Source organism: Lathyrus oleraceus, chromosome 7, assembly GCF_024323335.1.
Source record: "Lathyrus oleraceus cultivar Zhongwan6 chromosome 7, CAAS_Psat_ZW6_1.0, whole genome shotgun sequence".
NCBI lineage: Eukaryota > Viridiplantae > Streptophyta > Magnoliopsida > Fabales > Fabaceae > Lathyrus > Lathyrus oleraceus.
Window position 1 is genome coordinate 292181208 of NC_066585.1, and position 13611 is coordinate 292194818.

Consider the following 13611-nt stretch of genomic DNA (forward strand, 5'->3'; position numbering starts at 1 on the left):
CTCTTCTAATGGAGGACTGGCTTGCGCGTAATCTTTGAAAATTTCCTTATCCTTTTGGGACATAACATGAAGGTGATCTCGATCCGACGCCATGTCAACATTATACTTGTATTGACGAACAAAAGCTTCTCCTAGATCTTTGAAAGTACGGATCTGGGTGCTATGAAGTCCCATGTACCACTTCAAAGCAACACCAGTCAAACTATCTTAAAAGTAATGATTCAAAAGGTGATGGTTATCAGTTTGGGTTGACATCTTGCGAGAATACATCACCAAGTGACTCAAAGGAAAAGACACCTGGAAAGCTTACACAAAGAAAGACCAAGATGCAACATGATGCTTGATATGAAAATGCAAATGCAAAATTTTCAAGAAACTTTAAGATATAAAGCAAACTGCAAACGTCATAAAGGAAATAACACATTTTGAAATACTAAAAATCTCATTTTATTAATAATGGAAAGGGTGATGATCTAAAATACAACCTCAATAATCCTAAAATGTAATAAGAAAGAAAATTAGGTCTATGGAATCATATCCGATGATGACTCAACTCCCAGCTGATACTTCTTGTGAAGTCTTTTGATCTCTCTTTCATAGTTGCTCTTCATGGCATCCTTCTCCATCATAAGCTGATCGAAAATTCCTTTCCAAACACCGAAAGTAGGAAGATGAGTAAGTGATGAAATGTCAGAGGAAAATAAACCATCTTGGTTCCTTGACCTCTTCATAGCATGTTGCTCAAGCAACTCTATCAAGTCATCCTTTTCCTTCAACGGCTTCTGCAATTCTATCTTCTCGAGGTTTGAAGCGTGAAACTTGTCTTCCCAAACATCCTTTTCTTACTTCATCCTATCCAAAAGCTTCTTGCAACTCCTCTATGCCTTTAATATGAATAATAGGTGGATTGACCACTACTAAAGACATACGCCTCTCATAGACGTAAGGCATCTTGAATTCTTTTTCTCTTCTCTTCACCCAACTAGTGTAAGGCTCCAAAGCTACACAATTCTTCAATTTGAGCTCACTTTTTCTTTTCCTATGAATATTATGCCAAGCATGCAGCATTCAGTCCTTCAATCCTTGAGGATATTTCCCTTCTTAAAAAAAACCTTTTAACAAAGGGTTATTAGGTTTGTCCTTCATAACGAACCTAAGTTGACGTCTTGCCAAAGCCGGATTGTAGTTGATTCCTCCTCGCGTACCAAGAAGAGGCACATTAGAGAACTCCCCACAACTATCAATAATCTCGATGTTATCATAAATAAAATAATACCAAATGATGTCATCATTGGTGAGAGACATCAGTCTTTAGGACCACCTTAAACAACCGTTTTTCTTAAGATAGGAGACTACGCAAGTGCGAAATAAACTACTTGTACAACAAAGCTGCACAACAAACAATAGTTCCATTTCCCTTAGAAGTCTTATGAATAATGGAGAAATAAGTGTCACCAAGAAAAGTTGGAACAAGATTCCTAACCAAAAAGATCCTAATAACATTAACATCAACAAAATTGTCAATATTGGGAAACAAGACCAAACCATAGATGAGTAAGGTAAGAATAGCTTCAAAGGCCACCATGCTATCAGCATTAGCAAAAGAAGAATCTCTCTCAACCACAAAATTTGAAGTCAACCCTCAGATACCTCCTTTGACAGTGAGATTAACATCTACATTATATCTCTTCAGGTAAATAGCTCCAGCAATAACTTGAGGCTCCATAATACCTTTCAAACCACAAAAAGAAACCCTATCAGAAACTGGTATACCCAAAAGATAAGCATATTCCTCCATGGTAGGAAATAACTGATAACCAGGGAAAGTGAAACACTAGTAGACGGGATCGTAGAACTGAACCAGAGTACAAAGAAGACCATATTCAACATCAGTAGACAGAACAAACAAAAGTCTTCCAAAACAATCTCTAAAATCCTTAGGATCATCCACAAAAGATGCTAGCTTTCTTAGTTCCTTAAGATCATGACATCTGAAACTGTATTTTAGAGTATTCCTTCTTCCAATATCCATGGTCAAAATATATGCGATGTTTGCAAAGAAAATCTCTAAGTTCCTTGAAAATTGAGGAAAATGCTCATGAATGCAACAAGTGCATGATGCAACAACCACAAACAATATCACATAAGGCACACAAGCAATGTCCAAAGGTTCAAAGTCACGAGCATGAAGCTAAGGGTAAGAACCAACCCGCAAGGTATGTACTAAGAGTAGAATCACCTGTAGAACAAGGTTCTAAAAAAAAGTTCCCAGAGTCATAATTCCATATTTTGGATATTACCGACTTAAATGACTAATTTCCAACCAATAATATTCTCAAGAGAAACTCGTCCGAGTGTAGTATCATGTAATAACTAATTCAAGTCTACACCTAAATAGCCACTGCACTACGTCCTAAAAGGCCAAGATGAGTTAAGGGTTCTAAGGTCATCAGCTTCTTAGGCTCCCAGGTCGGAAAAAGTAATGCCAATTAAGACTACTTATAAGACATCGGTAATCCCAAAGGCCCCTCCACTGAGCAGGGGATCTCGAGTCAGCTCATGGAGGATTAACTCCACGTAAGCCAAACAAGAGTATTCCACCCTCCTATCATAACAACAATCAAGTTCGGGTATAGGACTTATCTCACCACACAGAGATCACCAAGCACCCAGACATAACAAACAATAATAAACAACAACAAACATAATATACCAAGATAAACAAAGATAGTCTAAATCCACTAGGGACTACTCCTCTGCAGAGTCGCCACTTTTCTGTAGCGGTAAAAAATTTAAGATTAAGCTATTGGTTAACTTAAATCACAAATCAAGATCGCCACTGTGCTTTTATTATTTTCAAAGGAAAGGGAAAAAGAACGAAAAAACCCAAAGAAGTTTTAAAACAAAACTAATATAAAGAGATAAGGGTCGGGGGGTTGGTTATGCAAAGGGGAGGTACTAGCACCCTAAACATCTATAGTACTCTATAGGAACCTCTTTGAAAATCTGTATATTTTGGCGTAAAAATGGTGTTGTTTGTAAAAGATTGGGGAGATGAGAAGAGAAACGTTTTTTTATTTATAATTTTGTGTTTTCCAAGACTTCCCGAGCCTCATGCATATGTACCAACAAAGTGTAATGGAGGATCAAAACCTCGTAGTTCATGGTAAAAATAAAAAAGATGTTTTTATTTATTTATTTTTTAATGAAAAGATATTTTGTCAATTTTAGGAGAACACTCGACTAGCCACCCAATAGTATGAGAACTTTGCATCACCACAGAGAAAGACTCCAACTTTGATAAAGATCAATAAGTATGCTACTAACTCTCTTGGGTGGAAAAGAATTATCATCAATACTATGGGGATAGGAGAATTACATCTCAACTATGGAAATGACTAATGTCTACACTTTGATAAAAAGTTTTAAAAAGATAAATAGCACAAAGGGCACAAAATAGTTTGAATGAGTTATGTATTTTTTCAAGTCTTTTGAAATTGGTTTTGAATATGCTTAAGATTTTGAAAATCACTTGACAAAAGTCAAGGTTTATTGAGAAAGTGGTTCAACTTTGAAAACAAAAAGGTTTTTAAAAAGGAGAGAGAAGATTTTGAAAATTAAATAAGGGAAGGAGATGAAGAGACTATCCTAGAACATCAAGTAAAAGCTAGGGAGGAAAGATCTAACCAAGAAATAGCAAGCCTTATGACATGAGTCTAGCAAGAATTACCTCCTTTGGATTAAGCCTCAAGCAAGCCAAATAAGAAAAGAATAATTCATATGTCATATGAAACTATAGTAACCAAGCCAAGTCTTCAAAAGAAACCCAAAGTCAAAGGTACTAGATGAATCCCAAGGTCTCAAAAAACTCAAACTGCCAAGGCAAGGGTCAAGATCCTAGTTCTAATTCCATAACTCCACAACAATGTCAATGATATTTGCCTCAAGTCCATGAATTAGCATAACCAATTTTTTTGGTTTTTTCCTTTATTAATGTCTTTAAAAGAAAAAGGAGTCCAAATGGACAAAGGAAAAAGAGCATAAACATAAACAAAGGTCCAAGTGGACAATGAGCAAATAGCATAAGTATAAACAATATGATATAAGATGCTAAAATAAAAGCGTAAAGTAAATAGCAAGAAATAAATGACAAAAGAATAAAGAGCATAATATAAATTAAATTAAATTAAAGTTAATACAATAAAATGTTATTAAGTTGTGTTAGTAATCAAAAATAGAAAGACAATTTGTCATTTTTGGGAGAACACTCAACTATTCACCCACAAGTATGAAAATATGGACCTCTATATCACCATGAGAAGGGCTCTAACTTGAATAAAATCAACAAGTATTCCATTAGCTCTCTTAGGTAAAAAGGAAACAATATTTTCACACATACCATGGGAAGTAGGAGACTTACATTCTCACTTATGAAAATGACTTACTTTGGGACAAATTTAGCGCCATGTTAAGCAATCGTGATTGAACTTATGTAGAAGTCACAACTATCTGATGCCAGTCAATAATAATATTATTCTTAATACATGCTCGAGAAATAATATGTAAATTATTATCCTAAAGTTATGCCACAAAAAAAAAGAGAATGGATCAAGCACAAAGGCTAGGAGATTGGTCCATTACATCAATCAATATTTCATGATCATGATACTTAGGACAAACTTATGCATCAATCCAAAGTACCTTAAATGATCCATGATCAATTAAGAGGTAGATTTGAAATGATAAAAATTCATCAAGTACCAATCCACACAAAATGAACAAGATGGACACAAACTATCCAATTGATCAAAAGAAAAAGGAAGAGAAGGAGATGAAGAAGAAGAAGCGAAACCAAACCCAAATTGGTTTAGATAGTAAAGAATTACTACCATGATTTTTAGAGTTAGATGTAGAGGTGGGATGATCAACTATGTTTTTATCAAATTACATTTTTCTTTTACAAGTAATGATACAATTAAGTGAAAAATATAGACCTTGCTCTGATGTCAACCGAAGGTGAGAAAAACACAAGAAATAGGGCTTGAATTATGTAAGGTTTTACAAAAAAAAAATGATAACTCAAAATAAAATAGTTTAACTATAGAAAAAAAGTGAGTTGGGAAGAAAATTCACAGATAGATTTTATCTTAATTCATTTTACATCTTGAAGCATTCACATTCCTTTCTTACTTCAAACATTTCCATTATAATCAAACTTGTTTACAATAATCACTAAGAATCTCTAGTCATATATATCCTTTCCTTAAACCTATAGTAACATTCTTGCCTTACACCACATGACTTCCTTGAATTACAAATAGATATTTTTTTATGACAACTCAATTAGAGAGGTAAACTTAATAAAGCTCAACTTATAAGTGAATGATTTTTATAAGAGTAGTTATAATATCAATGTGCATGTGTTGTTATTTTCTAATATGAACATAGAATACAAAGCTTAGTAATAATTTATAATGTTGTGAAATTTTTTGTCCAAAAGGTTGTACTTCATAATTTGGATTGCCTTTTTTCATAGAGGCCTTGAATAATTGATATTTCCATTTATTAGACTCTTGGGAAAAGAGATGATGAGAGTCATACTATATTTTTCTTACTCCTCGTACTGACACAACTCTCATGACGTGGTCGTTGGAGAACATTTTATGTGACTTGAATGAATGATGACTCAGCACAACAAATCATTCATCATATGGGCACATGTAATAAATTTGAGTTGAATGTAGATGATTATGTCTATCTGGAAACATATGATCATATTTCCTTGTGGTCTATATGGTCAACCTTGTTGACTTTAGCACAGATGATCATCATCCTTTGTCTAGGTGTACATGGTCATATTTATTTTTCTTGTATATGGTTAGCCTCGTTTTTCAAACCCCTATAGTTCAACCTGAATGTATCATTTATGCTTCTTCCTTTGTACTTGTTAATGTTAGATCAACTAATAAATTCAATTTTAAGATAGGCCTAAGACAAAGTCATTCTTTGTCACCTTTCTTGTTCTCGATAGTTGCCAAAGGGATCAATTACATATTCCATGCTTTTGTTAATGTTGACTTATTTAGATCTTATCATACTTATTTAGATCTTATCATACTTGTAAATGTCTCTTTAAAATTTTAAGCTCATATTATATCTGAAGGTTAATTTCCATAAAATCTTACTTGTCGACATTAATGTGTCTGGTTCTTGGTTAGACATGGATTCTCTAGTGTTGGTATGAAATATTGGTCAAGCTCCCCTCAAATATCTTGGAATTCCATATGATGCCAATCCTCATAATTTATCCTTTTGGAAACAATTGATTGATAAGATTAAAAAAAGGTTTTCTAGGTGGAAGTGTAAGAAATTTTCAGTTGAAGGTCAATTTATGTTACTTAAACTTGTCTTGTCATCTATACCAATTTATTTTCTTTCTTCTTCAAGTATAATCTCTTAAATTGAATATTTGCTTAATTATTTTTAAGGGGAGGGAGTGAGGAATCTCAGAGGGCGCATTAGGTCTATTGTAATCTAATGTGTTTAAAACTTGATTCTTTGTTTTGTAGTGAGAGGTTCAGAAGGAAGAGAATGATAATCATATTTGTAATGATTGTGACTTTATAGAAGGTGCGTAATGGTATTATTTAATGGTTGTGAATAAAAGAATTGAATGTATCTTTATTAGGAAAATAGTGGTGATAAGAATAAAGTGACTCCCTTAAAAGTGTCTTTGTTATGCTTATGTTTATTTACAAATAGACTTCCAACTAAAGATAATTTGGCTCATCATGATATTCTTACTCTTGATTCTTTGTTTTCTAGTGGGAGATGTGGGAAGGAGGAGAATGATCATCGTATTTGTAAGGATTGTGATTTTCGAGAAGGTGTGTAATGGTGTTCTTTAATGGCTTAGTATATATTGTGCCATACCTAATCTTGTCTTAATTCTAACTCATTAATTCTTTGATATCATTGAGGGAAGCTAGAAGATAATAGATACTCCCCAATGACGTCTCCAACTCTGTTGCGCCACAAAAAATATTTGAGACATGCTTGAAATCAATGAAGTAATAGAAATTATTTCATTATAATTGGTTTTGACGTTTTTGGAGTATAAGGGTATTTTGGTAATTTTTTAATTTTTGGAGATCCAAGATTTGAGAATAGATAGAATAATATTATTATTAAATTATTATAGATAATTATATAATTAATTATTTTTTAATAAGATAAAATAATAGAAATTATATAATCTTGATTAAATAAATTTTTGAGCTAAATATTTATTTAATTTAAATAATAATTTAATTAATTAAATAGGAGAATGAGAAATTTGTGTGATTAGATCAGAATATGAGGTGAGAGGACAAAAATGGAGCTTAAATTGGAAAAAAAGTATAAATTTGAGAAGTAAGGCCCATATAAATACTAAAGTGTGGGAAGAAGTTAGGTTTTAGAAATTCCAGGTATACGTCACTGTAAGACCCCAATTTTGTCCCTAAGATCCCTCATGGCATCATATCATATCATATCATTGCCTCAAGGATCATTGTGCACCTTTCCTCCTTCCCTATGGGTGGGCTATCTTTTGAGAGTGGTTTCTTGATCACCAAGCATGTTTGGCATTTATATATCATTGCTTTTCATTTGTTTACTAATCAAAAGTACAAAAATATGTCATCTAACCTTGTTACTTGCAGATGAAGCAATTACAGGTCAAGGCAGTCATTGAGCTATGGATGGTGGCCATTCTTGAGAATTTGGGCACCATGATCATGCACGAGAGTTCATATGAACCATGACATCATTTTGAATCAAGATTTCAAATGGTAGAGGCTTGAATCTCATCAAGGCATTCTTCAGTCAACTGAAGCCCTAGCCAGTCAACTGCAAAGTCAACTGTGATTTTTGGAGGTGGGAAGAGCCTAGAAATACTTCATTCATGTTCAAACAAGTCTCATTTGACATTTCAAACATCAACATTGAAGAAAATAAAGTCAGGTCAAAACTTTCCAAAAATAGAAAGTGACCTATAATTCAAATTTGCCAAAAATGGAAAGGTTTTCTCCTCAAGATTACATGACCAAAAATGCTTCAAATGAAATTTTGTTGAACATGAAAGTTGTAGATCTTTCTCTCCCATTTCCAAAATGTCCAAGAACATGAATTTCTCATTTGTGGTTGGAGAGATATGATCAAGACATGGCAAGGTGTACATGGAGCTTCAAACATGCATAACTTCTCAACCAAATGGCCAAATGGAGTGGTTCTTTTTGCTAAATTCCTCTCTTGAACTCTATTATCCAAATCATGGATTACATTTCATCAATTATAATCACTTGATCATTTCATATTTCACTTGATTTTTGGAGGGAATTTTCAAAGTTTAAAATTGGTGAATTGTGTGAACATTCTATCATTGCCAAAAGCTCTAAAATGCAATTTTAAGTGGATTTAAGCTCAGCCACGTGCACTGTTCATCATGCACACCATGCATAGGGTAAAATATCCATTTTGCATTTGCACTTCATTTTAGCTAATTCTCATTACCATTGCTTAAACATGATTAGGGATTGGATTAGGAGGGAGTATATAACCCTAAGCATAACAGAAAATCAGTAACGACACTTCATTACCATTGTGTTTCTGGAGAGGTTGATTTTTTATGGAAAATTGTTGATGAAGATCATGAAGATCTTCATCGTGTTCTTGAGTTGCTGCAGATTACCTGCGAATTTCCATGCGCCCTTCATAGCATTACTTGCGAATTTTCCTACGTGTTCATGAACTTACCTGCGGATTATGGATTCTGCATGCGCCTAGGGATTGGTCCAAAATGACCGCGTTTGGCCTTGGCGCGCTTTGGTTTTTGAATCGTGCATCCATTCAATTCCGGCCTACAGCATTTCCAATTAGGCCATTTGCATTTTATGTCATTTCTTCATTCATCCATGCCATGCTTCATTCATGTGTTTTTAATTTTTCCTTTCACTTTGAAAAATCATAACTCCATAAATAATCATCCAAATGACATGATATTTTTTGCACCTTGTTCCTCATGATGTCTACTTTTTTATGGCTATTATTCCAGAATTTGTGCTCGGTTGGAATTTAAATTTGCCTAGGGTTTATGTATGCATATGCTATCTTGTACCTTGCTTGCCATTTTCTTTGTGAAATAATGATGGTTGATCCAATGAATCTGAAAATTGACATGCTTAAACTAGACACCTTGCTGTACATTTTGGAATTGAGTTTGCATTTTTAGCATTTTTGGTTGTTGAGATATGATTTGATTAATGTAGGTGTGATAATGTGTGTCACACCTTGGCTTGCTTAATTTGCTGATTTTCTTTGCCATGCCAAATTAATTCCAAATGATGTGATTTTTTGCATGATGCTTCTTCTGGATGTTAGGATTGCTCATGAATTTTTGTGGAATTTTTGGATCCATTTCTGATTTGTTTGAGATTTTATTTACTGGTTGACCATTTGTGGACTTTTGATGAGTGTTGAACTTTAATGATTTGTGAAATGATGGATGTTTATCATATGAATGTGAAATTTTGCACATTGTTTCTAGACACTTTGAAGTTTATTGTGGCTTTGGTTTGAGACATTTATCATTTGTCAATTCTGTTTTAGGCTTGTGTGAAGTTGATGTATCAAATTGTGTCTCAATTGAGCTTGTTTGTGCTTACCTTGACTTGATGAATTTGATTTCCATGCTTATACTTGTCCAAATGCCATGATTTTTTGTGTGTTGATCATTTGATGTGTCCTGTTTAGCCATGAGTTTTCTTGAGATTTATTGAGCCATTTTGGAATTAATGTGCATTTGTTCATTCTGTTGCTTCAATGTGGTTTCAACTTGCATACCTTGACATGTTTTGATTGTGAAATTATTTTGGTATTTGATAATGATATGAGACCTTTTGGATTGTCTTAAGATGTGTTTGAGGTTGATTCATGTTAAATTTGAGCTTCTGTTTTAAATTTTTTCCCTATCTTTGACCCTAGGCTTTGACCTAGTGGTTTGTTGCTCATGTTTGAAGCTTTGTTTCAGGTTACACATTCAAGTTACACAATTGATGATGCCTCATCTTGAGAGCATTTGATATTTGCTTTTGATTACTAATGTGTGTTTTGTAGGTTGATGTTCACTCAATTGAGATTGACTTGTGGCTTATGCCTTTGCCTATATTGGTTGTCTGTTGTATTAACTGTTGGTTGTTTGTCTGTATAGTATACTGATTTGTTTGATGTTTCCACAGGTACATTAGTTGCTTAAGTTCACTTTGAACTTGCTTTTGCTTGGTTGCTTAACCACTTTAGGTATAACCTCTCTTCTTCATGTAGTCTGGAAGACCTGGCCTGTTATGTGGCCAGGCACCTGTCTGAAGTCCTCCTTAAGAGGCAATGCTTGTGATTGTTTATTCTTTGTGCCAAGCAGGAAAAGTCCTTTGATAGATAAAAGAGATGTGTAGTCCATCTCCTACTATTCAGTGTGTCATCCCTTTGCTCACATTACATGTTGATGCATTGTGGATCTTAACCCAAGATCTATAGAGTCATTCACTTGTGGAGAGAGTTCCAACTTTCTGAACTCCCACACATTCTATCATTCAATGCTCTCCCTGACCAGGGATAAGAGCTATGAGGCACACCCCTCATCTCCATTTCATCTGCTTCACCTTAACCCTCAATGTTAAGGTTAAGAGCACAACTTACCCCATTCCAGTTGACTTTTAAGTCTAACCTTGTTTGAGCCTAATTGCTTGTATATAGTGTGTGCTAACTGAATTGATTGTCTGCTTACTTGATTCATCAGTGCATATCTGCTTGAGTGTGCCTTTGTGCATTTATCATCATCATTTGTATAGCATTTCATAAGCTTTGCTTTATAGCATTTTTGCTTTGTCCATGGAGGAGACAAGCATAAGTCCATTACTTGGCAGTTATTCCAATGATATGGTGTGAGACTAGTATAAGTCCATTGATTGGCATCTGGTATCATTGTTTTGTTTTAGGAGATTGGAATAAGCCCAGATAGATTGGCATCTGATATCCATGTTTTGTTTTGCTTTAGGAGATTAGTATAAGTCCATTTATTGGCATCTGATATCCCTGTTTGTTTTAGGAGATTGGTGTAAATTCATTGATTGGTATCCGGTATCCACCTTTGTTTGTGAGATTGGTGTAAGTCCAGCAGTTGGCATCCTGTATCACTTGCTTTGTTCATTTGCTTACTTGCATTGTTGCTCATTCCAAAGGACACACTTGAATCATCTTCCATATGATTTCAAGAGGTGAACATCTAAGAAGTTTTACTTCCTCACCCTTCCATTTTTGTGTGTGTTTTCAAAACTCCCTTTTCACATGTTAATTCAAAAACTTTGACAACTATTGTGCAAACATTGTCATCTCTTTTCAAATTAGAAACCTAGGCTTTAAGCCTTGGACTTTTCAAACTCCATTTCATAATACTTCTTTGAATTGAATTCTAATCATACTTTGACCATCTTTTGTGAATAAATCCTAATCGGTTAATTCCACTCATTCAATTGTTTTGTGGCTTTGTCCATTCTTGACAAGTTTTCATGCATTAGCCATAGGTTTGATTTATCCTAGTTGGTTGATGTTAATCTCACCTTTTGTCCTTAGTGATCGAACTGTAAGACTTCCGTACTGAAAACAGGGTTAACCCCTCTAGTACGTCGAAACTATTCTCACATGGTGGACTTGTTGTTTGTATAAGGTTGAGTTTTCTCCCATGGATAACGAAAGACCTTAGGGCTTTTGTTTTAAAATGAACCCACTCATATTTTGGAAATCTTTTAGCCGAACTACGGCGTTTTGATCCTTACCTTTCATGGAAGGTACGTAGGCAACGGGTTCATCCGTTCAAACACAAAAATAATAACTTGTATATTCTTTTCTCATCTTCCCAATCATGTTTGCACAATATATCATAAACAAATAAACTTTTCTATACAACAAGTGTGAAAAGGGCTCCCTAGGAGTACCTAGGACGTTTTGGGTGCCTAACACCTTCCCATTGCGTAATTAACCCCCTTACCCAGATTCTCTGATCTTTTCATTAGTTTTCTATGTGTAAAACTTCTTAGGCTTTTGTTCGCTTTTTAGCCATTCCTTTGGATAAATAAAAGTGCGGTGGCGACTCGATTCTTTGTATGCTTTGCTTTTGGTTTAATCAATAAATCATAAAGTGACGAATACACCGCTACAGAAAAGTGGCGACTCTGCTGGGGACAAAATTATTTTCTTGGTGGTATTGCCTACTTTTCACCCTTGTTGTGTGATATATTGTTATTTGTTATATGACATATTTTTGTACAATTTGGGATAACTGTATTGATTGTAATGTTTGAATTGCTTGATATACAATTGTTGTTTGCTTTGGTGATCTCTGTGAGATGAGTTCTATACCCGAACTCGAGTGCACCTTAGGATAGGAGAATGGCATAGTCTTGTCGACTGGTGTGGAGTATTCCTTAGCCAGTTGACTTGCGAGTCCATTCACTTGGTGGAGGTCATGTTGGATTAATAATGTCACACAAGTTATTTGTGGTTAGGCATTATTCTTTCAATCATGTGCCTTAGAAGCCAAGGACCTTAGTTTACCAAGCCCATCTTGGCCTAATTTTAGGACGTAGTGCGGAGGTCGTTCATATGTAAGATCTGATGCGATTTTTACGCGATACTACACTCATAAGAGTCTCTCTTGAGAATATTTTTGGAATACGAGTATTCGTTCCTCCGATAATACTCGAAAGATGGGACGATGATTATGGGAACCTCTGGTAGAACATGTTCGGCAAGTTTAAACCCTAGTACACTCCCTTTGGGTGGTTCTTAACCGAGACCCCATGCTCGTGACTCTCAACAAACCCGTGATTCGTGGTTGAGTCGTTCAAATATCCTTAATATCAATGGAACTTGGGTGTCGATAAGGTGAAAACCATAATCCACCAAAATGGATTATTGATATTAAGGATGATTGAGCCGGTTCATGTACCGTTAATATCAATGGAACTTGGGTGTTGATAAGGTATAAACCATAATCCACCAAAATGGATGATTGATATTAGGGATACTATGAGCTTTCCCATGACCTTTCTCTGGTGTGACTTGCTTGATCCTTGAGTGTGATTGTTGCATTCATGCATTCATGCCTTCATCTGCATTCATATCATCAGAAAAAGGAAAATTTTCAAGGAACTTAAAGGGTTTATTTGCAAAATTTTCAGACATGGAAACACCAAAAAGGCATACAAAGAAGTACAGCTTTAGACAGCCTGATGTGAAAGAGTTAAGGAATCTGACATCTTATGTATTAGATCCATTGGGTTTCAAAGCTCGCTATGGGAAGGTTCTGCCTCTATTGACTACTCAGGTTGATGAGGGTTTGATGAGTACTTTGGCTCAGATCTATGATCCTCTGTATCACTGCTTCTCTTTTCCGGACTTCCAATTGTTGCCTACCTTGGAGGAGTATGCTCATCTTATTGGGATCCCGATTCTGGATCAGGTGTCGTTCAGTGGCTTAGAGAGTATTCCGACTGCTCGAGAGATTGCATATTTGTT